Source organism: Halichoeres trimaculatus, unplaced genomic scaffold (genome assembly GCF_033239565.1).
Source record: "Halichoeres trimaculatus isolate MK-OKI-2021-1 unplaced genomic scaffold, fHalTri1.1 fHalTri1_scaffold_8, whole genome shotgun sequence".
NCBI lineage: Eukaryota > Metazoa > Chordata > Actinopteri > Labriformes > Labridae > Halichoeres > Halichoeres trimaculatus.
The window spans coordinates 14,189,558-14,207,732 of record NW_027437186.1 but is presented as its reverse complement, the minus strand read 5'-3'; positions in this window follow the sequence as shown (position 1 = coordinate 14,207,732).

Below are 18,175 nucleotides of genomic sequence, written 5' to 3'. Positions count from 1 at the left end.
ACCAGAGCAGATGTTGGGCTGTATGTGTGGGGGTTTGCTCAAAAACAACAATAAGACGTGTTTGTGAAGCAAAAGTAATGACCTGGCATATTGATAGGGAGAATAAAAGATATGGTTGAAATAAAGTAGAGGAGCATGTTCTAAAAAACTTGGACAAGAAAGATGATGATACATGGTGTCTTAATGTCTATCCTTCAGGTCTGAAATTTCAAGGGGTTGGGTGTGTGGCAACGGACGATTATAACTCGGCAGGATCCACTTATTCTCACTTTTTTTTGATTTATTTGGTACAAGAGGAGGATAACGGCATGGTACAGGAAAGGTCTTTCTCTAAAAATGGCAAAAAAAACCATAACAAAACCCATACTATCATTGATTTTGAGAGACCTTCTGTCAGCAAAACTGAAGAATGTAACATCATGCACGTAAACAGCTGTATTGGTGAATATATGGTGGAGAGAAGTGATGGCCCTAAATCTGAGATTTTTCTTCGTATAAGGCAATAATTAATGTGGTTCAGTACATAAAATGTAAACATCCAAAGGCCCTGTAACTGGTATGTGTGTGTGTGTGTGTGTGTGTGTGTGTGTGTGTGTGTGTGTGTGTGTGTGTGTGTGTGTGTGTGTGTGTGTTTGTGTGTGTGCGTGTTTCACTGGTATAGTCATTGTTAAGTAATATTTTTAATTCACAGACACGCATTAAACGTTACATATACAGCAGGCAAAGGTTCCCTTTAAAAAAAACTTGCAATGAAGAAAAAGTGTTTCTCTCCTTTTCCCTCACCACAGTTGCAACTATTTTAATGCATTCTTTAGCGACTTCATTAACATAAAAAGCCTCAAAATTTACAGCGTGCATCAAACTTTTAGAGAGCAGGGTATGCCGAAATTCTGAAGAGACCTGCAACTGGGACACAGCTTGAATGTTTAGATGAGAGGGCAGATGGTGGAGGGAGGGTAAACCGATGAGGAAAAAAAGAAAAAATAACATCCAGCATGCTTATCCTCACAGGGAGGAGGGGCAAAGAACAGCCAGGCTGATGGGACTTTTGGTCTTAATTTGGTGAGCAAAAGTAATTCAACTATTGTTGTGTTATAACTTATGCCTCATTTGTTTTCTTGTTACTGTATAACAGAAAAAAAATCATACTTTAATCATTCAAACATATCTTTGCAGTTTGATTATCACTCCAACCGTGTGTCGACTCATTGCGTTTGGAGCTTCACACACTCACCTGAGGAAATCTACATACAGCACTGTTTGCCAACTGTGACCCTAAAGCTCCTTTACGTGCCAACCAACAAGCTTACAGGTCACTAATGTTAGCAACCGCAAAGATAAATACCCAGTAATAATCTCCACAGCAGCAATATAACCACAGAGCAAGCGCGGGCTTTAATGGAGCAGAATGAGCTAAAAAGAAGCACAGAAGGCTAACGACACAAGGTCTCAGCAGGGCGGCGGTCAAAAATAAAAAAGGCAATTACACCTGCAGCACAAGTGGAGGCTAATCCAGCATGTCAACTGTAGCTTACAGAGAAAATGAGCAAGAAAATCAGCGAACTCCTTCCAACAAAGACTTTAAATGCTGCAGATGGGTACAGAAAAAGCAGATTTGTCTTCAGCATCTTCCCTTTTTGGGCATTGCTTCATGTGAATTGCTTCTTAGTGTGTGAAATACACTTCTATCATTGTCTTAGTACAACAATTACTCACACAAACTGTGGGATTTTGTTCTTTTAATAACTGAAGTACAAATATTCATTCATTCAGATGTATAATCATAGACCCATGGGTCCCCAACCATTAGTCTGCCAAATGCAAAGTTTAAACCGCTCACTCCCACAAGACCTGTATAATCCATTTGTGCTAAAAATCATGACCTGTAATGACCTGGCTTGTCTGGGTCATAATTCAACGTTGTGTTGTCTATATCAGCATTTAAACACACTAATTTTATTCAATATGGTCCCAAAAACCGTTTTCAGACCCAAGGTGTTCAAGCCTTTTCAGTGGTGGCTCCCAAACTGTGGAACGATCTGCCACAAGAAATTAAAACATTACCCCATCCTACAGGCTTTTAAATCAAGTATTAAAACTCATTTAGATTCTTTGGCTTTTAATTTAGCATTTGAGTTGCATGATCTCTGTCCTTTTATGTCTTTTATGGTCTTAACCCCTGTGTTTTTATGGCTCTCATTTGTTTCTCTGTGTTATTCTAATCTATTTTACTTTTTTTATGACGTTCTTATTGGATTTTTACTGTGCAGCACTTTAGTTAACTATATTGTTTTCAAAACGTGCTATATCAGTAAACTTGATTGGATTGGATTAGAACATCTTTTGTAATGTTGTCTTCTTCCGACAGTGTAAGCCTGCAAAGTGGGAACAAGTCCTTTCAGTAGACATTTTCCGAATAGCTGCAGGTGTCCCAAAGAAAAACTGTTGAATCAGTCTCATCACTGCCTTTAAAAATGTTGTAGCTATTAGTCACCAGAACTTATGCGATTATGTGGCCAAGGGTTAAAGAAACCAGGATTCCCATTTGTCAGAAAGTACACAATGCTGAGACATGTACTTGTGAAACTTGCTTTTCTGTTGACCTTTAGATGAACTATATGACATCTTCTTTTCTGTCCTATGGTATATAAGAAAGCGAGGAACTGACCCTCGTTGAGCTTCACTGCAGACTGTGCAACGCTCTGTTTAGCTTGCTCCCTCTTGCAAAAAATAAAGATCAGACAAAGACACTTGGATAGTTTGTCGTGCTGTATCATAGACCTAAAGAGAAATTTCCAATAAAAAAGGTAGCCTGGGCATCAACTGTGTGGTTGTAAAATTTTGAAAACTTAGCTTAATAAACTTCTTATCTTCCTTATTCCTCCACTGTTTCCTCAGTGGGGGCCCTCTGCGCTGGGCGCTGCAATAACAATCACAAAGCTGGCTGGGACGTCTCTGTCTCATGGTGACCATCAGCTTTGGCAGGTGGGGGGGGGGGGGGGGGGGGGGGTGTCTGAGGCAGTGCTTCACTGCTGTGGGCCCCTCGGTGGCCTCTAGCAAGGTGGGTATCTGAGTGGAGGCGTCCTGGCCTTTGGGCCGTGAACAGCGCCCAGTGCAGATGGCCTCCTGTGAGTGTGTTTCCTAAACTGGCTCCTCTGTACTCAGCAACACATCTTTAAACCACATTATCTGTAGGTGTGCATGCGTCTCTACATGTGTGCATGCGTCTCTACATGTGTGCGTGTGTGCGTGCTGGGATGGAGGTGGGGGGTTGGATTAAGTCAGATGAAGGAATCTCTGACGGCCAAGTCACCAGTTTTCAACTCCTCAAAGCTCCAATCCAAAATCACGAAGTGAAGCCTTTCATAAAGCTATGTCATAATAACGTACAAGACTGGTTTGTATAAGTTATGATCCAAAGTTTAAGCTTACAGATTCAACATTTTAGTTTTTTTTTTTTTCACTTGTATCAGCAAAATTGGATGAAAGTAATCATTCTTCTATGATCAGGCACAAAGGAAAGACGTTACACATTTCGGATGCATGACAGCATGGACAGATCTGTTCAGTGTCCATAAACAGAAACTATAAAGCAAAAGCCTTGATAACAGTAACCAAACATGACTTTTTAACCTCCAAGCCCTCAAAAATGAGCTATTCAGACCACTGCTGAACCAGGCTGTTACAGCTTTTTTCCATTGGTTTGTCTCATTTATTGAAACAGAAATTACATTCTTAAAACCTCAAAGATCATTTGGCGAAACGGTCTAACAGTTCAGCACAACACCATGTTTCACCTGCAAAAGCTCATATCTCCCCTAAAACAGTCATGTGTCAAAACCAAATTTCTTTCTCGTATAAATAGTCAGTGCCCCCAAAATGCATCATCCCTTTGGCATTGAGTGAGCTCTGCAAGTCAAAACGTTTAGATGTTTTGTCACTATAGCAGAGGGGCTCTCTGTCTGGCCACAGATTCTTGTCGACATCGCAGCGTATTTTCACTCATGGACAGAACCTGTCAGGTCATCTGAGACTTGTGAAACTCCTCCTTGGAGTTTAAGTTTCACCTGGCTTTTGAATTATCAATTTATCAAATGTTCCTAGAGATTCACATCGTATTATGTTGCTGGCTAACTTTGACAATTGAACAGACTATTGTGCATGTAGTGACTCATACAATGAAATGAAAATGTGCTAAATCTAGGCTAACTGTGCAAGCTGTACGCTACCTGTACTTTATCATTTGCAAAGATGTACTGAGACGTTTGCAGTTTGACGAAATGGCTGAGAAATGAATTATGTTGCGAACAAATGCCAAGTAGTTTGGAGGTTTTTCCATGTTATTATGAGAATTTAAGTTCTGTTTTAAGAAATGAGCCAAACCTGTGAAGAAAAACTGTAACAAGTTTCATACTGCTGTAAAATGTTTGTTTTTGTACAGCTGTTAATGGGGTTTTTCTGAGCTTTGGTATCCACCCTCTAGAGGTCACTTGAGGAACTGCAGGAATTCTAGCATTAAGGATTTTCCTTTCTTTTTTCTTTTTATTGCATAGGGTTGTTTTTCAATGTCAAATGGTGAAGCTTGGCTAAAGCCAGGCTTTTAAATTCTGCTGAGCCCTTTTTAGGCACAGAAGCTTACAGGCAAAGCCTGACATGCACCTCCTCCAAAAATTTAACTACAATAGTAATGATGCAGGCCTCAAGTCCTGTGATTGCTCACTACACTGTATAATGGTTCATATATTTACATCTCTGGATTCGATGTAGTGGCCGTGCATCAGCCTTGTCTATGAGATGAATCGGCTTCAATATGAGATAAAACACCTCAGAATACCTGTGAAAAAGCAAGAAGAAAATGTAGCAGGTCTGTAAAAAGGTGATTTTACTTTCATACAGACCACACTGCCCTCATGCCTTTTGGGGAAGTATTGGCTTCATTATGTAAAACCTCAACCTCTATAGTATAGGTCCAAAATCATCTGAGTGTCCTATGAAACATAAAAGTTTCACAGTGAAGAGAGGCCATAAAAAGAAAAGAACATCCTCATCTTATGTGTATTAGACCTTTTTAATTGGACACATTTTGACTTGTCATGGCCGGAAAGCAGAGCTGTACTTAATGGCATTAATTAATGACGACTTCATTCCATTAAGGCATCCTGGTATTAAGCACACTTGCTCATTGACCTGGTTAACCAGGGTGTAACAAAACATCCAGACAGCAGTGCACACAGTTTTTACATGAAAATGTGTTCCTCCAGTGTACCAGTCTTACCTGACCTATGGCTGTGAAACCCTGCGACCAAAGAGAAGCAGAACATCGTATTGCTTGTTCAGTGCTCACTGACCTGCAGAGCCACCACGTTCCAAAACACAAGCTTACAGGTCAATATTGTTACACACTCCTGATGGATAATTCTGCCAGATAACAGGAGGCTTTACTGCTCAGCCTAATTCTGTGTACCAACATTAAGAGCTACATTTAGACACACAGCTCACAGCTGTGCTAGCACAACACGGCTAATGCCAGGCTAAATCAGGACAAGTGCAGGAGGGCAAACATACATAATGAGCAATGAATAAAGAGATCATGTTCTGTAAAAGGATAAAATTCTAATGTTATCCACACAGCAAACAGTGGAGGATGAGTGACTGAGCACCAGTGTTGTGAGTATGTAAACATGTCTGCTAGGACAACTGTCCAACAGCCCTGTGCAACAAACAACAGGTCACAGGTCACTGACACAGGTGCAGCTCACAGCAGCTCTGCAGATGAATTAGGAGTCACTCTGCTGAGAAAGCCAAGGCCTGATTTTAACTCACATTCAGGGCAACATTCAGAAGAAGGGTGTTGGAACTGAAACAAGCCACTGTGAAGTTAATTTCCCAAGTAACACAGGAAGAATTGAAGAGATTCATCTGTTAATTTGTTCCTACAAAACAAGACCTTCTCCAAACTGGATTAATCCTCCATTTTAGATCAACATGTCTAAAGCTTTTTTGACAGAACTAAGATTCTTTTTTTTTCTGGTGGTAGAGGTCCCTTAGTATCCCTAAGTGTGTCTCTTGCGGGTGGTCAGGCTGTGTACCCAGCCTTTCAGGAACAGTCATGTAAAAACCTAATTTACGACACTTTTCATATTAGAAAGGAATGATACCCAGGATGCAGATGAAAAACAATGACTTAGTGTTGTTTTTTTGAAGCAGTAACCTCTGGTTTTCAGATATGATGTCAATGTAGAAATGCAAAAAACTGTAGTTCACTTAAAATTCTCAGATAAAGCCACTGAAACCACATTTGCACCCATTCTGAAAAGGACAGCTTTAAAAATTTAAGCTTTTTAACACAATGGTACAAGAAATGGTTTTGGTTCTTAATTGCTCACTCACACACTGGCACTGCAAAAAAAAAAACAACACACCAATCCATAGACCACAACTCCATCTCAGACACAAAGGGGGACATCACTGACTCCACGTGTTTTTCCCTCTAACTTCCAGTCTTTATGCTAAACTAGGCTACCAACATCCCGACTTTAGCTTTGTATATGACACAACATTAAACTTAAATCTTCCTGAGCATCTCACTTACAGAGAGAGGTAAGCAAAAGCCCCAAATCCCAAAACTCATCCACCATGACTGCGCCCTATCCAGCCAGGATTATGATCACAATAAATTCTCAGAACAGACAGCATGACAGAGGAAAGACCTCTGAGGACACTTCCATTACTGTAGGGATGCGAGAGGAGAAGCAATAAAAAGTCTTGTATGTTGTTATTTTGAAATTAAAGAATAAAAAACAAAAAAAAAAAAACATCAAAAACAAATAGTCCTTATGTCCATTCTTTTTCTCTCTACAGAGAATCTTAATTATGGTCTCATATTTAGTTCTTTCATACAAGGACTGTAAGTAAAAAAAAAATCCAACAAAAACAGAGTTCAACTGAAAAATGAAGTAAAACTACACAAACTTCAACTGAAATAAATCAGCTGTTTGCCCCAAAACTGCAAAAATACAGATAGAAAACAGAGTGAATAGAAGGAAAACTCCCTTACTCATTTCCAAACACTTCCAAACACACACACACAAGCTCTCATATAGTCGACCATACATCTGGCATGAGGGAAAACACAACCAGCCCAAATCCCTGGCGTGCTTGATGACGTGTAATGTAATCGAGGTAACGACGCGGCGTGGGAAGCAGGAGGAGGAGGGTGTTATGGGACTGGAAGAGAGCGGGAGGTAGCAGCAGGAGAGGAGACAAGGGGGTAAGAACAAGAAGAGGAGTAAAAGGAAGAGATCGGGGGAGGGATGGTCGGCTACCTTGACCTCTCCTTAGGGGTCGGGTGAGGAGGTTAAGCAAACAGGTCGCCAGCTTTGACAATTATCCGGGCTGGTCTGCGGTTCTTGGACTGCGGGTGTCAGCGTGCAGCCCGGCTGCCATTCAGCAGCACTCATCAAAGACCACTGTTGTTCTAAGGAAGCTGGGAGGGAGTCTGGCCCCCCCATCCCACCCCACAACCCTCCGTCACATCAACACGACCAGACATCTTTTCCAGCCTTTAACAGATGCCATGTTCAAGTAACATGTTCATTTTTTCATGTCAAAAAGTAGGCAGTATATATATTCAAAAATATCTATGTTCCTCTAGGTTTATCTACCATCAAATCTGCTATAAAAGTTATACCAATAACTCAGCAGCCTCTGTTGGTATTTCCTGAAGGGAAACACTTTCAAATCTTCCCGGATAAAGACCCCTGCCCTCTGCAAGTGTACATCTCTCTTTGTTGCGGTCTGTTTCAGTGACCCTGCTAGCTACAGTTGAGGTAGCATTTTTACTTGAAAAGGAAAGATGAATCACGCAAGTGTATTAGCTTTAGCTCACATAAGCATTAGCTATTGGATACACCTACTGTCTGTGATCATTTCACAGTGACTCACTTCACCTCATTTCTCTTCTTGTTGTCTCAAATTGAGCAGTCTTTTCAATCAAAACAGCACGCCTCAGCATTTATTTTCTTAGCTAGTATTAATGATTATTTACTAATGAGGGAGAAAAAAATAAAACTGGCTCTATTGTTCCTCACTTTGTATACAGCATACTTTGGCAGCAGAGTGGACGCTTAGTTCTTGGAGTGCTGTCTGCTTCGTTAGTTACGGTAAGGAGTTTTTTAGGAGGAAGCTTAGATTTTAGCTCAGTCTTGAGAGTGCATCTTACAAAAAATAAGGTTAATATTCATTAGACAGAATTACAGATTCTGTAAATGTGGAACCTCCACAACTGACTGAACTGGGTGTATTTGTGAAAATGAAGTGAGGCGCCCTCAAAAGCAACAAAGTGGGTTTACAGTAGCAGTGAAGCTCTATAGCACATAATAAGACGTATTGGCTGTAATAGACACAAAGATGTCTTCATAGTTTTCTTAATATTTTGAACAATACTGATACACTCATAATGCACACTTGAGATCAGCACAGAGTTAACAATGTGCTACCCTGTCTGAGGACTTTCACTTCAGGAAGCCTTCAGGTCTTTAGCTGGGTTTGTCTGTCAATACTTTACTGGAGGCCCCAGTTCTACCCTCATGGATTCTTTCTCTCCCATTTGAAGTTTTTGTTTCTCCTGAGGTGAACAGAGGTGTGCCAACACCAGCGTATCAAAGGTTAAAAGCAGGACAGTAATGTGAGTGAAATGTGAGATTGAAGGCAGAGTTTTTAAGGCGTATCGCCGTCATGCTACGTTGACCAGACTAACTTTGCAAATGGTCTATCTGGCCCCTCGCCAACACGGTCCCCTGTCTTTTTCCTTGTTTCTTTTACTTGAGTCATTCTGTGTTACTGGGCCTTTAGGTTGACCTCTGCTGCTTGTTTTTCTAATCCTGTCTTTTTGTGTCTTTCTCTCAGTTTGACTTTCGCTACCCGCCTTTGTGTTTTTCTATCTGAGCATTTTAAAATTGACCTTTGCCGCCCGTCCCCCCCTCCTGTCAGCTTTCTTTCCTTTTCCTTTCTGAGCCTCTCTCCCTTTCGTTTCCTTTGCTTAATTGGTGTCTTTTCGTCTGTCTGCTGTTTAACCAGAGGACCAGGAGGTTAACGCTTCCTGGATTAGGAACCCCTGCGGTTCAGTGAAGACATGAAAGAGCCAGGAGGAGATACAGTGATCACTGAGATCTGCGATTTGCCTTTCGTTAGAAAGAACCGATCTATTTCTGAATTAAAGAGAAACAGCATAAAGCCAGCAGCAGACACGTGACGGCCACACTGTATGTATTTCACTTGAACAGATGCCAAATTCCAGTATTATTATGTAAATGTTTGCTTTGCCTCACCCTGTAATCTGTGTTCAGATTATTTCTGGAGAGAATCCTGTTGGTTAGTAAGTCCGAGCTGCCCTCATCCAATGATCATGATCTCTCTGTCGGAGGTTTGCTCTGGGCGGGGCTTTGGTTACGCCTGGCCAAACCTCTGTGCCAACCGTCCTGCTGCTCTGTCAGTGTGACTGCTGAGCCGTTTCCCAGAGACAAGCTGCCAGTTCACCCTGTTGTTAGCAGAAATTACCCACATTAATGGTTCAGCTTGATGTGACACATTGTACTGTTACATTTCCTCTGTATGGGGCGCTCATGTCATGGACATAGGAGCGTGAATATAAAGTGGAAAGGAAATTATGGGCCCTGTACTTAAGTTTAACGAAACAAAGGACTAACTTTATGTGTTTGCAGGACCTTCACTGACACTCACATTAGTCTGTGATCGTTCCCTCTCCAGGGTATCATTTGACAGAAGTTTAATTGGTAAACACAACCTTCTAATTTACTGGTTTTAGCATTGAACCTGCACTTTGACTAATTATGAGGATACGCAGCGAACATGTTTGATTTTGAGTTCTAAAGTTGAACACACTGCCAACAACAATAAAATAAATACCAAGTAAAGATCTTAAAAAAAAAAAGATTAAAAAGAATATAGGGCACTAGGCTTGAGCAGAATCAGAGATATGAGCATTTTTAACTTTTCCATAAGGATCTTCAACACATTTTTTGTTGATGTAAATATTTACGCTCTTGGCGTCTTTAGATTTAGAACAATATCGGATGCTTTCTTTTTTTATGCAACAATAATATTATCCTTTCTTTGTGGTTCCTTGCTGTTTGTAACAACATAAATTGTACTCTGGATTTTACATTTCACTGATCAAAATAAACCCAATAAATTAATTAAATATATCTACGAAATGTGTGTAGATGATAAAGATGTCAGCTGAAACAAGAAGGCAGAGCACTCTTTGTCTCTTAAAGCACATATAGGGATGGGTACTGAATTAGGTGCTTTTATAAGTACCGACCAAATTCTGTCGGGCATACCGAGTTCCAATTCAGGAAAGACCAAAAGGTACCATGTTTAGGTACCTAAACCCATCCTTGTGACTGTGAGAGAGTGGAAGAGACAATTTTCCGTCCTGGATATGGACACAGCATTGCAAGGTTATATATTAAAGAATAAGATTTCATCATTATAAAGTTTATATCTATTACAACACAAATGCACAGAAGTGCCAAAAATTGGTACTGTTGAGTACAAATATCCATCCAGTAAATTAGGGATGGGCGAGTACCGATATCAGGTATCGGTATCAGGCCGATACCAGCCTTTTTTCAAGGAATTGGTACTCTTAAAGGCTGCAGATATCAGATACTCTAGGCAAGAAAATCTTAAGTCAAGCAAGTCCCTCTCACCATTAGTTGCTGCTAATTGCTGTAGTTTAACACTACGGCAAATGTGCGGCAGATCTTGTTCAGACAACATGAATGAACCAGGGAGAGTTAACTGTTCAACTGTCTTTTAGGGTCCTCGGCCTGAGCCTTCTAGCAAGAGCTAGAAGTTGCCCTAGCCAAAGGCCAGGGCACTATTGTATTTTTTTGCACTTAAGTTTACTTTCAAAAGTACTTAAGCTCTAACGGTTGTTAGTTTTATTGTGCACTTTTAAAATTATTTTTTAACATTTATGAAAAAATTCTAAACTCAAAGTTTTTTGTGTTTTATTTGGACTTAATGGCAGAGTGGCTGTGCTGTCTTTGATCAAAATGATCCGTCACTGTTCAATGAAATTTTATAACTCAAAAGTACTAGTACTATCGGTAATCGGTATAGGCGAATACTCAAGAGGGAGTACTCATACTGGTATCAGTCTGCATAAAAAGTGGTATTGAACATCCCTTACTCTAGTCAAATAGTGAAGCATAGAGAACACCCTGAAAAGGAATTGTTGTTTCACAGTTTATGACTGGAGATGTTCAAACAAATCGATCTGAATTAATTACCATGACTGAGTGGCTCAGTGTGCAGCACAAATGTAACACGACTCTGTCAGTGACCTGGTTTAAAGTTTATGGCACTTCTAGTTTTGCTATGCTTTGGTTTCAAACTGTGCTGGGCTTCCTCAATGGCTAAAAATCAATAGAAGTCTTCATCAAGCACTCTATACCAACGCTCATTGAACGGTAAATGTGCTCGGATTTCAACCTGTGGCTCCTTTCCTGCATGTAACCACCCGCTGGGTGTCCCTCTACTGCTCTGGCCACCATCCTATCCTCTCAGAACAAAGGCACTGAAAAATGGTTTTGAAAAAAAAAAAAATCAAATGCAACTGTTTTCAAGTAAATAATTAGTTGAATGGTGCCAGTCACTGCTGACACATGGAGGAGTTTTACACCACCAACCTATAGCAGATTGACACATAAGTAATGAATGTTAGACAAGTTGAGCTCTGAAAATGATAGATATGATGTAGTTATACCCAGTCAAAAAAAAACAATACAAGTAAAGGCACACACCACACACACACACACACACACACACACACACACACACACACACACACACACACACACACACACACACACACACACACACACACACACACACACACACACACACACACTATTTGAAGATCTGTTGGGGGTTTGGCCTCTAATCTGCTTCCACTCATCTTCCTCATTTCCATAAAAGTGACTTCACCTCTGGCTGTGTGTTGATGGTCTGTTAGGAAAAGATGAATTCCTGACGCAGTATTTCCAAATACAAAATACACACACAGACACAGACACAGACACACAGACACACAGCTCCACTTCCAGGAAAAAATGACAGCAGTACATTGGTCTCTCTTCAATCAGGGTCATTACAGGTCTGATGTGTCATCCAGCAGAGTCAGAGTTTGATTACAGCTTTTGACCGACACACAAGCAGGATCATTTATTTCCCTCATCCTGTCTAGTACTTGGTGAGAAATGGTGCCTGTTGTATTTGGTGGATTCAGTGTATTACATGTATTGAAACTTTAAACTTTGTTTTCTCAGAGCTGGTACCAGAGGTCTGTGGCCCAACACATCCTGAGGGCAGTGATGTGTTTCAGGATGCTTCATGGTGTACCATCAAGTATAACTTTGAGTAGCCAACTATGTTACATTGATAACAATACAGACTTCTACAGTAGACTCATCAAAATGCACGTACCAAAGCTGTCTCCAAAGTTTTTCAACTTTTTCTGTGGTTAGTACAGACTTTAAAACTACACACAGGGCAGATTTTTTTCTGGGTAGCACATTAAAAATGAAAGTGTGTGGCAAAAATGACAACTAAGTTCAAAGCTGTTGTGCTCTGCAGCTGTGTTTCAAGTAAAATTAAACCCATATATTGTATTTTTATTCATTCTTTCCCACAGCAGCTTTACCTTATTTATTCAGCACTCGGAGCAGTGTCTCCGCAGCTGAAAGCCTGCTCAGTAATTTAACAGGATATCACAGTAAAGCATTTACTCTTTGTGGATTATTTATCAGAATCAGCAACATGCAGCAAGATCTACTAATCTTGTTCAGACAGCCTTCAGCTTACAGCTCTGTGATGAGTTTATATAGCTGTCAATCGGTTTATATTAAGTATATGTGCAATGCGAGGAAGTGAAAATGATGTTTTTTTAAAAAAAATATTGATGCAGGATAGGCATACATTATCCCACAGATTCAAAAAGCTACAATTAAGATTTCTAAAATAATGTCTTAATACTACCAGGATAATAATGTTTTTTTTCTTTGCAATGAATGTAAAGAATACAATGTTATCTGTTTGTTTTCCTTTTTAAATAGATTTATTTAAAAATTTGAGTGCCAACAGTGGACTTCACCACTTACCAGGGATGCAAGTATTCCTCTCATGACTGAAGCCAGTCACTCACAACTACAGAGCAAAAGGGATGAAGGTCGGAGAGACACAAGGGTCATCCATAACAAAGCCAGGCATACTAAATTATTCAACAATTGCATGGAGTAGTGATTGCTAATTTTACTGGTTATCAGGATTAAGTAGTCGCTCAAAAAAAAATCCAAAATTAAGTGAACTATTTTTTTGTGGTGTGATTTTTTTTTTTTGTAATTGACTCCTTCTTAGTGATTTGCTTTCCCATTCATCTTCTTTTCTAAATATCTAAAAAATATATAAAAAAGGAGAATATATGCAACGTAATCGTTTTCCAGTCTGTACATTTGGTATAATGTTTGTGCACTATTTTGGGTTTCAAATGATTTGCGAACCATTTTTTCTGACAATACTTCAATGAATAATTCTAAAGTATTAAAGATATCACTTCCGTCTCTTAGGTTTGGTTTTTTTTTTTATAAAAAATAAAGGAATCACTTTAAGTTAGCAAATTAATCTATTAACCCTTTAATACTTGAGCATCAAATGTCTATAAAAAGGTCAGAAAATGTCCTGTGAGCAAGTGCTTTGGTCCATTTTTCTAGAATACTTGGAACTCTCAATATCTGGGTGTCATTTCCAATTACTAAATGTTGTATGAGAGTAAAACACTTTAAAATGAAGAAAAACAAAAATGGAATTCGATTTTGGATGTTTAGTGAAGGTGAAAACACTGCAATTGAACATAAATTTTACAGGATAAACTTAAAAATTGAACAATATAATATGTATTATACAATTTCTGAATCTTTCTCTCTTATTTTGTTGGAGACATGGGTCCTTCCTGACAGCATCATCAGCACCTCCAGCATCCTCACAGCCTCTCCCTCCTCTAGCTTACAAGCCACTTGAGGATGGCTACTCTTAATCAAGAGACAAACTTAAAGTACCGGAGAAAAAATATTCAGCTGGTCACACACGTCGTATCATGTCACACAGCACAGAGAAGACTTGGTACACTATTCTAAAATAACACATTCATGCATCATATTACGTGGTGCTCAACGCACACACTTAGGCCTGGGTGACGGTATCTGCACAAACGTGAGGCACAGAAATGAGATGCGCAGAATCAGCAAAAGAGAATGCGAGTAGCTTGATAGTTAAAACTTATCAAACTTGCTTTTCTGTCGACCTTTATGAACTGTATCACATTTTTTTCTGCCCTGTATATAAGCGAGTAAGAGACTGACCCTCGTAGAGCATTGCAGACTCTGCAACACTCTGTTTTTCCTGCTCCCTCTTGTAAGAGAATAAAGATCAGACTAAGGAATTTCCAACACGAGACAACCACCACAAGTGTTTTTTTTTATTGGGGATGACCTTTATGTTAAATGAGAGTTTTACCTCTTGGGATCATTATTGTCTGGGTAAAGAGAGAAACAGTAAATCTTTCTTGCTTCCATACACTACAGTTTTTCTCAGTTGCTTTAGTTAGTTACTCAGATCAGAGTTAAAATTTTCAAAACTACTTGGTTAATCTCCACATCATTGTGTCACTTGTGCACATCAAAAAAGCAGTTTCTCTTCTTTTATTTAAACAAGTTGCAGATGGTTTGGGATATCCATGCCAATGATCATGACAATTCTCTGCTGTTTTCTAAGTTATTAATTGCTTCTGTCATGTTGATCAAAATGGATTATCATGGGTCTCTGTTGAATAGTCTCACCCCCCCACAACATTTAGTCACGAGTTCATGGCATGAGTCTGTACATGCAAAAAGGGTTGAACAAGTTATCATAACATGTCAAGCATCTTCCCACTCAACTCCATCACACTATGTTTTTCTAAATCTGTCTGGATTGGTAAATTGCTCCCTGGTAAACTTTGACTTTTTCTAACAAATGGAAATGTGTGACGCATCAGATCAACCAATGATCGACCAGTTTTCTGAAATAGCTCAAAGGTGCATCTCATGAATCATCAATTAGCAGGCATGTCTGTGTACTTTCCTCTGCACAGACAGTGGCAACAAATTTCCTGTGTAAGGAAAATAAAAATCTATCACACCTGTGGACCATGTTCTCAATCATAAGCTTGCAATGGCCCAGGTTGGTTGAAGGATGCAGCCAAAAGTTGGGAAAACAACCATGTCCTCAATCATTCAGACTTTTTGTGGACAGAGAAGATCTTTGTTGTGATGTGGATGAGAACTTGTGGCCCAGCATACAGGAACATAAGGAGGTGTTGGAAGACTGCACTGACCTGTATTTCACACAGCACTGCATGGACAGTTTCTCAAAAGAGACTGATCTATGTTCACATTTCTACTTTTGTTTTTTTTCTTTGTGCAATGCAGTACTTTCTTCTCCTTTCTGTATCAATGATGTGAATTTTTTCCAGTCTCTTGTAATCAATCTCCTACATACAGCAAGATGTAATTTACAACTGTCATCCAAATTTTGGCCAATAGTTTACATCAGTGTCCTTCCAGAGTTTTACTGACAACATGACTGAGCACTTTGACTGTCCTGTCCATACACGCTGACACGAAGACTCGTACCATGTTGGTGACCTCTCCCAGTACGAGAGAAGCTATGACCACGGCAACTCTGAATCTGACACTCATGGACAAGGTTACTATTCTCACCCTGCTGTCCACACTCCATCTGACCAAGTGTACTGATGCACTGACACGTTCACTGACACAAAAATTTACTTTTGAGGAACAAACTAAGACTTTTGAGAAAGAGACTGGCTTTTGCAGGTAATTCATGGAGTTTTGCGATTTGTACAAACTGTTTTGAGAAATGCACTTGCTGTTTTGCAAATAGTGAGGATGATTCGAGAAATGTACCAAAGCGACTGAGAAAAACTGTAATCTCATCTCTAGTGTTTGATGCTCCCACTTCCACCTGACCATCAGTCAGGTTCATCTCACTCTCTGAAGGCAGCAGAGAACATTATGTTCCCTGGTTCGTTTGCTTTGTTCCTTGTCTTTATCCGCTGTTCCGTTGCCTCTTCAGTTTCCATGTGATTGAAAACACATCAGCGGGTCTTTAAGCCGTTAACCCTGAGGACCTACTGTATGTACCTCCACCCACAGCTGCTGACATACGATCTGTCTCACCACTGCTTCTGTAATCCATCGAGTGCAGAGATCGCCACCCTGCCAGATTATCCCTGAAATCCTGGAAACCTCTTAAGTGCAAGTTTTGGTGATTCTGTTGGTGGAAATCAAGGATTTTATGTTTTGAAAGACAAATACTCAGTTTCTTTAATCTAGGTTAACGGGCTAAGGTGTGCACACGACGTTGCTGCATCTGAAGAACTTCCCTCTGAGCTTTTTCCCAACGCAACTCATTCTGGGTCCCAGTGTACAGTGTCAACTGACCTCTTGGGTGAAAATCCCAGAGAGACGCTCATCTGGATCACAGTCTGTATATTTCAAAACATCACATTTAGCTCTGTACACACACAGGGCTATATGTACACACAAACAAGCCATGTGGTCAGTGTTCTCACAGCGGTCTTCTCTCTGATGGGTCGAGGAGATTCCCAAAGGGTCGAGGAGCTCTGCAGAGGATTGAGCCCCAGCAGAGACAGACAACAGTGAGCTGAAGTGGCAAGGCCAAGCCTTGCGGGTTTTACACATGTGAGGGGTCTAAAATAAAGAGATGGGTAGATCAGGAGTGAAAACTCTTTATGGTACCAGCTCTCCTAGGAGCTCAACGAAGGGAAATTGGTGATGGTAAATCAAATCAGAGGTGGAGTGTGTTGAACTTCCAGGTAAAATCAGTGTTTTCTTATGCAACTTGACTACAACAAGCAAGCAACATGTTCAAATAGAGGCAGAGGTCCTCCATATCTGTTTTACTACTACTACTGCTTACAACTCCCTAAACTTGGCATTTGTTCTGTTCTCAAAAGGTGCTGCATTTCCCAAAATCCTTAAATCTTGTAGAGCTCATAAGGTTTTGTATATGCAGGTCTTTCCCTGAAAGGGTGTCAGCTGGGTCCTCTCACTTAAAATCATTGCTCTTTTAACTTTTTAGACGCTTATTTCAAACTGCAGTAGCTTTAGAGAGAGGGGATGGTCCACAATATTTTTGGTTTTAAATCTCATTTTTCAGACTTTCTAAAACCTCAGGTGAAAAACATCTGTTATTTTGTGCAAGGGATATGATATATATGTTGTGCCAAAAACCATGAGTGCACCCGCTGGGTAAAACAAAGGTGGCTGCATCTCCTATGTTGTTTTCACTACGACCAACTCGTAGATCTATCCTACACCAGGTACACCAAACCTCAAACAAGAAAACTATCAAGTTGATTTTTTTTCATTCCCCACTTTGTTTCTCCTTTATTGACCTTTTTTTTGGTTGTGGCTGATGTTTTTCTTCATCATGATGGAGATATCATTTTCCAGTGCATGCTCTAGCAGGAAGTGCACAGTGCAGAGTATTTATAGCACCATCTGTCCTGCAGGGATTTAATGTGGTTTACTGATCAGGATTTGACAAGCTGTTTTCAATAAACATATTCAAACATTTTCAAACAACACACGGCAAGCACTCAGTTTCTAATGCATCCTGTGAAATACTAATGCATCTGCGGCCACGACCGAAGATTGGATGTCTCTATTATTTGGGGTGTAATTATGGTCGAGTTTCAAGAAAGGCGGTCTCAGGTTTCAAAGTGCAACAGGAAGCAAAAGGAGAGACTAATCAACTGTAACAGAAGAAAGATTAAAGGCTGATCGTGAGCCGTGTGACTAACAGTTTTACATATGTTTATACATGTCATCACTGTCTGTAAAAATCCTGGGTACGTGATCTATTTAGAGCTGATAAATTCTTAGATGTAACATTGATTTCCTCTGCTGAGAAAAAAAAAAAGACATTTCCCAGACATTATTTTACAAAATGGAAGCGTAAAAGTTTTAAACGTTAAACTCCTGCACATCTTGCTCTGGCTTCA